Source organism: Pristiophorus japonicus, unplaced genomic scaffold (genome assembly GCF_044704955.1).
Source record: "Pristiophorus japonicus isolate sPriJap1 unplaced genomic scaffold, sPriJap1.hap1 HAP1_SCAFFOLD_45, whole genome shotgun sequence".
Taxonomy (NCBI): domain Eukaryota; kingdom Metazoa; phylum Chordata; class Chondrichthyes; family Pristiophoridae; genus Pristiophorus; species Pristiophorus japonicus.
This window is the reverse complement of record NW_027254352.1, coordinates 202,605-210,999: the sequence shown is the minus strand read 5'-3', so window position 1 is coordinate 210,999 and position 8,395 is coordinate 202,605.

Below are 8,395 nucleotides of genomic sequence, written 5' to 3'. Positions count from 1 at the left end.
TAGACAGAAGTGAATACACGTGTGGAGGGTTAGAGTGGGACAGACGTGGGAGAGAATTGGGCAGAAAACAGACCCGGAAAGTCATGGAGAAAACGACGTGGTAGACAAAGAAAACGAGGTGGGGGAGCGAGAGACAGAGAGAGAGAGAGAGCAACAAATTGGGTGTGGTGGGATAGAGATTGCCTGGAAGAATGGTGCATTGCGACAGGCTGCGGTAGATAGATGATATGTTACAAAGACAAAGGCAGAGACGGTGCCAGACGGGAACAGGCATACTGGTGAGCCAGAGGGGCAGCAGAGAGAGTGAGAGAAAGACAGGCGAGATATAGGAAGGAGACAGAGATGAGGTGTGGAGGGGGGTGGGCGGACAGAGAGAGATGACACACACAGGAGGTGATAGAGAGAGAGCGACAGACCGTGTGATGGAGATAACCGACTGGAAATGTAAAAGAAGGAGACAGAGTGGGTGAGGCTGATGGTGGTAGAAAGACGGGAGGATGTAGAAGGGGAGAGAGATACAGCAGAGGGAAACGGGGAAGACAGAAATAGAACAGACGATTCAGACAAACACAGAAAAGTTAGGGAGAGAGAGAGCCAGAATGGGGAGACCGAGAGGGTGACAATCGTCGGAGTTAAACAGGAGGGAGTCAGGGAGATAACGACAGATACAGACAGTGAGAGTGAAAGGTTGACAGATTGCGGGGCCAGATGGACTGAGAACTGCAAGGGACAGACTCGAGAGACAGAGGCAGAGGGCTGGAAGGGGATAGACTGATGGGCACAGATGGGGAGACAGAAATAGAGATAACAGCAGAGGAAAGTAAAAGACAATGGGAGTCAGACGGAGAGACAGGCGGGAGGGGCACAGAGAAAGACAGACGGGGGTTACACAAGTGGCGAGAAAGACCGCGGAGTGATAGGTTGGGCAAGAGAGTTTTGGAAACAGAAGGGGAGACAGAAAGAAAGACAGACGTGAGGAGAAAGAGAAAGAAAAATAAACGGGGAGACTCTTTTCAGTCCTGCTCTCGTCCAATTTTAGTGAATAAAAATGTAACTGGCAATGTAAATAGTGTCGTGGAACATAAAGTTGCAAAGAGACGCTTATTAAGTGTTTGTGAAAATAACTATGCAGATATAGGTCCCAGTGACGAAGTGTAAATTATTTCATATTGAACCTAAGAAAGATGAATCAGAGTATATTATATTAAAAACTGTGCCTGACAATGATATTTAGGTGTGCAAGTACTGAAATCTCTCCTAATCCCCCACTTTTGGTGGTCATAATTTACCTGTCTTTTGAAAACCAAATGCCCCTGTTTCTGAAACTCCTAATTTCCATGTACCCAGAGCTCTGTATTCCCCATGTTTCAAGAACTCCTAATTCCTCTGTTTCAGGAGCTCCTTATTCCTCTGTTTCAGGAGCTCCGAATTCCTCTGTTTCAGCTGCTCCTTATTCCTCTGTTTCAGGAGCTCTGAATTCCTCTGTTTCACGAGTTCCTTCTCCCTCTGTTTACGGAGCTCCTAATTCCTCTGTTTCTGGAGCTCCTTATCCCTCTGTTTCAGGAGCTCCGAAACCCACTGTTTCTGGAGCTCCTTATCCCTCTGTTTCAGGAGCTCCGAATTCCTCTGTTTCAGCTGCTCCTTATTTATCTGTTTCAGGAGCTCCGAATTCCTCTGTTTCACGAGCTCCTTCTCCCTCTGTTTACGGAGCTCCTAATTCCTCTGTTTCTGGAGCTCCTTATCCCTCTGTTTCGGGTACTCCTGATTCCCCTGTTTCAGGAACTCTTTATCGCACTGTTTCTGGAGCTCCTAATTCAGCTGTTTCTGGGGCTCCTTATCCCTCTGTTTCAGGAGCTCCTTATCGCTATGTTTCTGGAGCTCCGAATTCTCTATTTTATTGCATACCTCATTTTTCTATTTCAGCAGCTGCTAATTGTCCAGTTGCAGGTGCTCCTTATTTCTCTGTGTCAGGAACTCCAGATTACCCTCTTTCTGGCGCTCCAATTACCCTGTTTCTGCAGCTCCTCCTTCTAATGTTTCAGTCGCATCTTTCTCCCATGTTTTGGAGTAAATAATGCCCCTGTCACTGGAGCTCATAATTCCCCTGTATCATATGATCCTATTTCACCTCTTTCTTTAACTGCTAACTCTCTTTTTCTGCTGCTCCTAATGCCCCTGCTTTATAAGGTAAAGTACTGGAGCTCTTAAGTTTCCTCTTCCCTAATTACTCTATTTCTGGCGCTCCTACTTTCCCTGATTATGATGCCCTCTCCTAACTTCCCAGTATTTGGAGCTAAGAATTCCATTGTAACTGTAGCTATCTCGTAATTTCCCTGTTTATGGAGCTCTCTACTAATTTTCAGGTTTCTGTTACGGTCTCCTAATTCCCCCATACCTGGAGGTCCTAATTCCCCTGTTACTGTTGATCCTAATTCCCCGTTTTTCTGGAGATCCTAATTCAACTGTTTCTTGATCCTATTTCCAGTCATTCTCGGGCACTCTCATTCCGTTGTTTCTGGAGATCAACCAATGCTGCTGTTTCTGAAGCTCCTAATTTCCTTGTTTCCGGAGCTCCTAATTCCCCTGTTTCCGGAGTTCTTGGTTCCCCTGTTTCTGCTGCCCATCCCAATTCATTCTTTTTATGAACATTCTAACTCCGCTGTTTCAGCAGCTACTACTTATGCTGTCTCTGGTGCATTTAATTCCTCGTGTGTACACCACCTGATGTAATGAAAGCTGTTTGCGTTAAGAAGCTGTTGGCACATTTTCAACATTGTCGATCTGCTTGCATAGACAGGACTAGCGGTGAAGTGGACATTCTTGCAGAATATTTCTGTTTGGATGCAAAAAGCAGGAAATTGAATGCCTAGCGTTGCTTCAAACGGGAGAGGAGGTGGCCCAGAGTTTAAGGCGAATAACTGCTAATCAATTGTGATCTGCATGCGTGGCTCCGAATCCCATATTCGTCCTTACTGTGTAAAACGTTTGAAGCATCTTGTTGTTTTGTCAATCAATAAAACCTCATGGCCAAATTTGCCTTTTACTGTCAAGGATGCTGTACTTTGGTCATGTCAAATCTCAAATTAATATAGGGCCTGTAATTCCCGCCTCACTGGGTCTGTGCAGAGTACGTACGCAACCGGCAAGGACCCACACAAGCCGTTCTTTGGCTTACGAGGCGCATGCACTGAAAACCAGATTTTCCAATGTCAAATTCTTGCTTGACAGACCCAACGCTTCTTCAGGAGAAGGACATTCACGTGAGAATGCGCTATTCGCCCATCAATTGCCCAGCGAATATCCTCAAATTGCTAGCGCCTGGGAAAAGCAGGTGCACAGCCTACTTTTATCAGCGTAAGAGTTTTAAAACATGTAAAAAATATAAAAACATATAGAAATAAAATGAAATAACATTTTTATGTTTAAAAACAATGTCCACTAATGAAGATTTATTTTAAACCCTAAATATGAAGCTTTTTAAAAAATCCGAAAAATATATTTTTTTCTTACACATTTGTTAACTTGAATTTAAATTAATATTAAATACGTGAGGTGTTTTTTTTTCAATTTTATGTGTGTTTGGGTGATGAGGCGTTTTCATTCGTAATACTGAGAACCCCTACTTACGGAAATGCTATTATTATGAATGATAATACTGTACCTTCATTGGCTGTCCAGAGCCACGTGAATCCAGCATCTCCCTCCGAAGCTCCAAGACCTGAATGCGCTTCGAAGAGCGGGAAGAGAAGGCCTCAGAAGCGGACTGCTGGAGGGCGCAGGAGCAAAAGGTAGGTGTGGAACCTTATTCCTGTGTTCAGCCGAGCGCCTGGTGCAAGCCGAGCACAGTGACTTCAGGCCCAATATATACATCAAAGGGAAAATCTATGTTCGTATGTTCTTATTCCAGGACTATGGAGAGGGGAACTTATACGATCGCTCTCTCAGAGACACAGCACAGCCACGGTGGGCCGAATAGCTTTCTTCACTACCGTCAGAATATGCCGTTTTAATATAGAATGGGTTACGCACTTTACTGTCGGCGGCTCGTTGGTCTAGGTGCATGGTTCTCTCTTTTGGATTTTCACAGTGGAAATGCGAGAGGTCCCGGATCATTCTATGTCGATCTAAATCGATTTGCTGTCAGTCCAGGATCATTCTGTGCCTGTTTCCAAAAGAATTTGCTGTCAGTCCCGGGTCATTCTGGGCCGGTTTAAAATTAAAGAACTCTCAGTCCAAGATCATTCTATATCTGCTTCAGAGGGATTTGCATTCAGTCCCGGAAATTTATGTGTCTGTTTAAAAGCGATAGGCTATCAGTCCCGGATCATTCTGTGTCTGTTTAAAAGGGATGTGCTATCTGTGCCAGATTTCACATTCAAATTTGAAAAACAGCCTTTGGAGTGTGCAGGAATTTAAGTTTGTTGCTGAGTTTGTGTAAGAGAGGAAGAGAGTGCAAACGTGTTGTGCGATCTTGGTGGACATTTAATATCATGTGTGAAAAAAGGCATTACGTGGAAGTGAAGCCATGCCGATTTGATTGAATACTCCTTCGAGGAATATGATACAGAAGAACAACCTGCTGTGGGATCTTGCCATTCCACATCTGAAACATTGCAAAATTCCCAAGTTAGAAACATACGGATTTCAGCCAGGGCTTGCGTGTGGGCTTTGAGACATGATGACCTTAACCACCTTATTTTCAAATTCAAATCCAAACAGGACAAGACAAGACAGGACTCACTGACTGACTTTGTTTATATATATATGTGTGTGTGTGAGTGTATACCTATATACAATGTACACCTCCCCGCTTTTTAAATTTCACAATAAATCTGCTTTTTCTGATCTGTCTGCACTGGAATCTATTGCTTTTGTCCATTTTAACAGCACAAGCAGCTGCTGTCGGATCCTGACATTGCACAACTGAAAAACAGCAGACAGACACACGTCACTTTAAAAGATCACCATTGCATCCCACATCTTCCCTCGTGGCTTGTCTTTCACCATGGGCTGCCTGTGTCTGTCGGTATTTACTGCGTGCACACCCTTATTTACAATGCTAGCCATCCAGTCACACATCCTTCGTTCAATCAAAAAATAAATAGATTATTAATCAATGATATATTTATTTAAAACAAATCAAATTCAATTTTTGTTAAATATAATTCATATGTATCATTTTTTTTAAATTATGTATATATATATTAATGAATTGGCTTTTTGTCTGGTTTGGTTTTACGTCCCTCCCTCCTTCCTTCCTGCCTGTCGATCACCTGTGGCTTCAATCACCGTCCCAACCCCGCGTGCTCCTGAGCCCCACGCTCACTCACGCACCGCACAATTGACTTCAGGCATGACCGAAATCTCACTTTATTCTTTAAAATGGAACTGCTGTCAGTCAAGGGTCATTCTGCATCTGGCTAAAAGGGACGTGCTTTCAGTCGCGGGTCATTCTCTGCTTGTTGAAACAGGATGGTTGTCCGTTCCGGTTCATAATCTGTCCCTTTCAGAAGGATTTTCTCATAATCCCGGATCATGTTGTACAGTTTAGAAGGAGTGTGATTTCAGCTGCAATGACCGAATTGTTAAACTGTTGTGTTCCAAATGGGGTTGCTGCGCCGGTGCACACCCAAATCGCAGTGCATCTGTTCATTTGCTCGAAATATGCTCATCTTTTTCGAAATCCATTCCTTAATACAGCAGTTGGCCCGAATTTGCTCCCCATGTACACAACAACACATTTGGCGCAAATGGCAGAGACCGCGTGGCCTAATCGTGAAGTTATCAGAAGATTGCAGGTTTGAGTCCTGCTGCGGTCAATTAGTCCGCTCTGTGAAATTTGTTATTGTTTGCTGGGATTCTGCAAAAAAAACAATCATCTCGCACAGTCACTCATCAGAAGGAAAGGAAGGCTGTTTGCTTTAAGAATCCAATCGCACGTTTTCATCATTGTCGATCTTGTTTCACGGGCAGAGCAAGCTTTAAAGTGGATTTTCTTGCACTTTTTTTCTGTTTGCATACAATAAACGGGAAATTGAATGGCTGAGGCTTAGGTAAGTAAAAGACGAGGTTGCCGAAAGGTTCAGACGATCGACTGTGTTCTGCACGCATGGGTTCGTAATCCCATCCTCGTCGTTATTGTGTTACAACTTTGACCCCCCGGTCGTTTGTCAATCTGTCCCTTTAAGACGGATTCCCCTTTCGCTAACAAGAAAGCTGCACTTTGCTAATGTCATGTATCAAATTAATAATATATTCGTCAAAGGGATGACATGTGTAGGACTATGGAGAGGGGGACTAATTAGATAGATCTGGAGGGAGACGCACGATGCGCCGAATATCTTTTCTCACTACCGTCAGAATCTGAGAGCTGCGCTCTTCACTCTCAAAGGCTCGTTGATCTAGGGGTAGATTCTCGCTTAGCGATGATCACATTTGAAATGCGAGAGGTGCCGGGTCCAAATTCTGGACGAGCCCCGCCAGTTTTTACCCAAAGTTCTGCTTCTCACAGCCGGTCGCCAAATGAAACTTAAATTTAGGTATTTTCTTAAAATGTTTTATATATATTTTTTTTTAATTGGCTTTTTCTCTGGGTTGATTTTACGTCCGTCCATCCTTCCTGCCTGTCAATAACCTCTGGCTGCAATAACCATCCCAGTCCCGCGTGGTCCTGAGCCCCACGCTACTCACGCACTGCAAAATTGCCTTCAGGGATGATTGAAATCTCACTTTATTCTTTTTAAAGTTAACTGCGGTCAGTCAAGGGTCATTCTGTAAGTGGGTCAAATGGATGTGCTTGCAGTCCTGGATCATTCGGTGTCTGCTTAAACGAAATCGTTGTCAGTTCCGGTTCATAATCTGCCCCTTGAAGATAGATTTTCTCATAAACCCAGATCATCCTGTATAGTTTTAAAAGGAGTGTTATTTCAACTGCGATGACCGAATTGTTAAACTGTTGTCTTCCAAGCTGCATTGTGGTTGCCTGAGCCGCTGCTGAGGTCGCAGCGCATCTGTGAAATTACTCAAGACATGCTCATCTTTTCCTAAATCCAATCATTGAAATAGCAGTTGCCCCGAATTTGCTCCCAATATAAACAAAAATAACTACCCCGTTGGCGCGTGGCCTAATGGATAAGGCGCCTGCCTTCGATTATAAGATCGATGTTATCAAACGATTGCAGATTCGTGTCCTGCCGCTGTAAATTATCTCACTGCGTGAAATTTTAACTTCTTCGTTGTTAGTCTGCCGTAAAACCAGCCATCTCGTACAGTCACTCATCTGAAATAAAGGGAGGCTGTTTGCTTTAAGAAGCTAATGGCACATTTTCATCATTGTCGATCTGGCTGCACGTGGACAACAAGCGATGAAGTAGACTTTTTTGCACATTATGTCTGTTTGGATGCAAAACGTAGAGGACTGTATGGCTGACGTTGCTGTAAATAGGAGACAAGGTGGCAGAGAGGTTCAGGCGATGGACTGTTAACCCATTGTGCTCCCAACCTCGTCGTTATTGTGTTAAACATTTGAACGCTCTGATTGTTTTGTCAATCACATTTAACCTCATGGCCAAATTCACCTTTTACTGACAAGGATGCTGCACTTTGGTCATGTCATGTCTCAAATTAATAATATATTCATCAAAGGAAAACATTAGCAGGACAATGGATAGGGTGACTAATTACGTAGGTCACTGAGAGACACCACAGACACGATGGTCCGAATAATAAACTAACGTTAGAATCGGAGAGCTTCGCTTCTCGAGGTTCGCGGCTCGTTGCTCGAGGGCTGTGAGTCTTGCTTAGGGATTATCGCAATTTAAATGCGAGAAATCACGTGTTCAAATCCCACACGAGCCTCGACATCTTTTATTCAAAGATCCACTTCTCGCAGCAGGTCGACATGTGAGAAAACAGCAATATTTCAAATTAAGTGTGTTATTTCACGCCGTTGTTCCCACAGCGTCCAAATCCCAGAGTTTCACAGGAGCAAAGTGAAATTACCCAAATGAGTAAAGTTAAAATATTTCAGATGTACTCGCGTCTGTGTCTCATTGGACAACCTAAACCCGTGTTTGGTTCCAGAAAATACTTGATCAGCATATATTCCTTTCTGCCGTATGAGCTCACCTCAATTGGGATAAGCAAACATTCAGCGTCAATCTCCGCCTCTGCCCTGAATATGAGTGCGTCCTGTTTCTCGAGAGCCGAAAATATGTGCGAAGCTGGCCTTTGAATTAGTCCCTTCGATGCCGAATTCAAACCGGACAGGAATCAATCCGGGGTGGCAAAGCTGGCTGGTCTGATTAAAAGGCGTTGACACCCTATATTTCGATTAGGCATTTTATAGTCGTCCGGCCTCAACAATACGTTCAACAAATCGGATCATAAGCCTCGC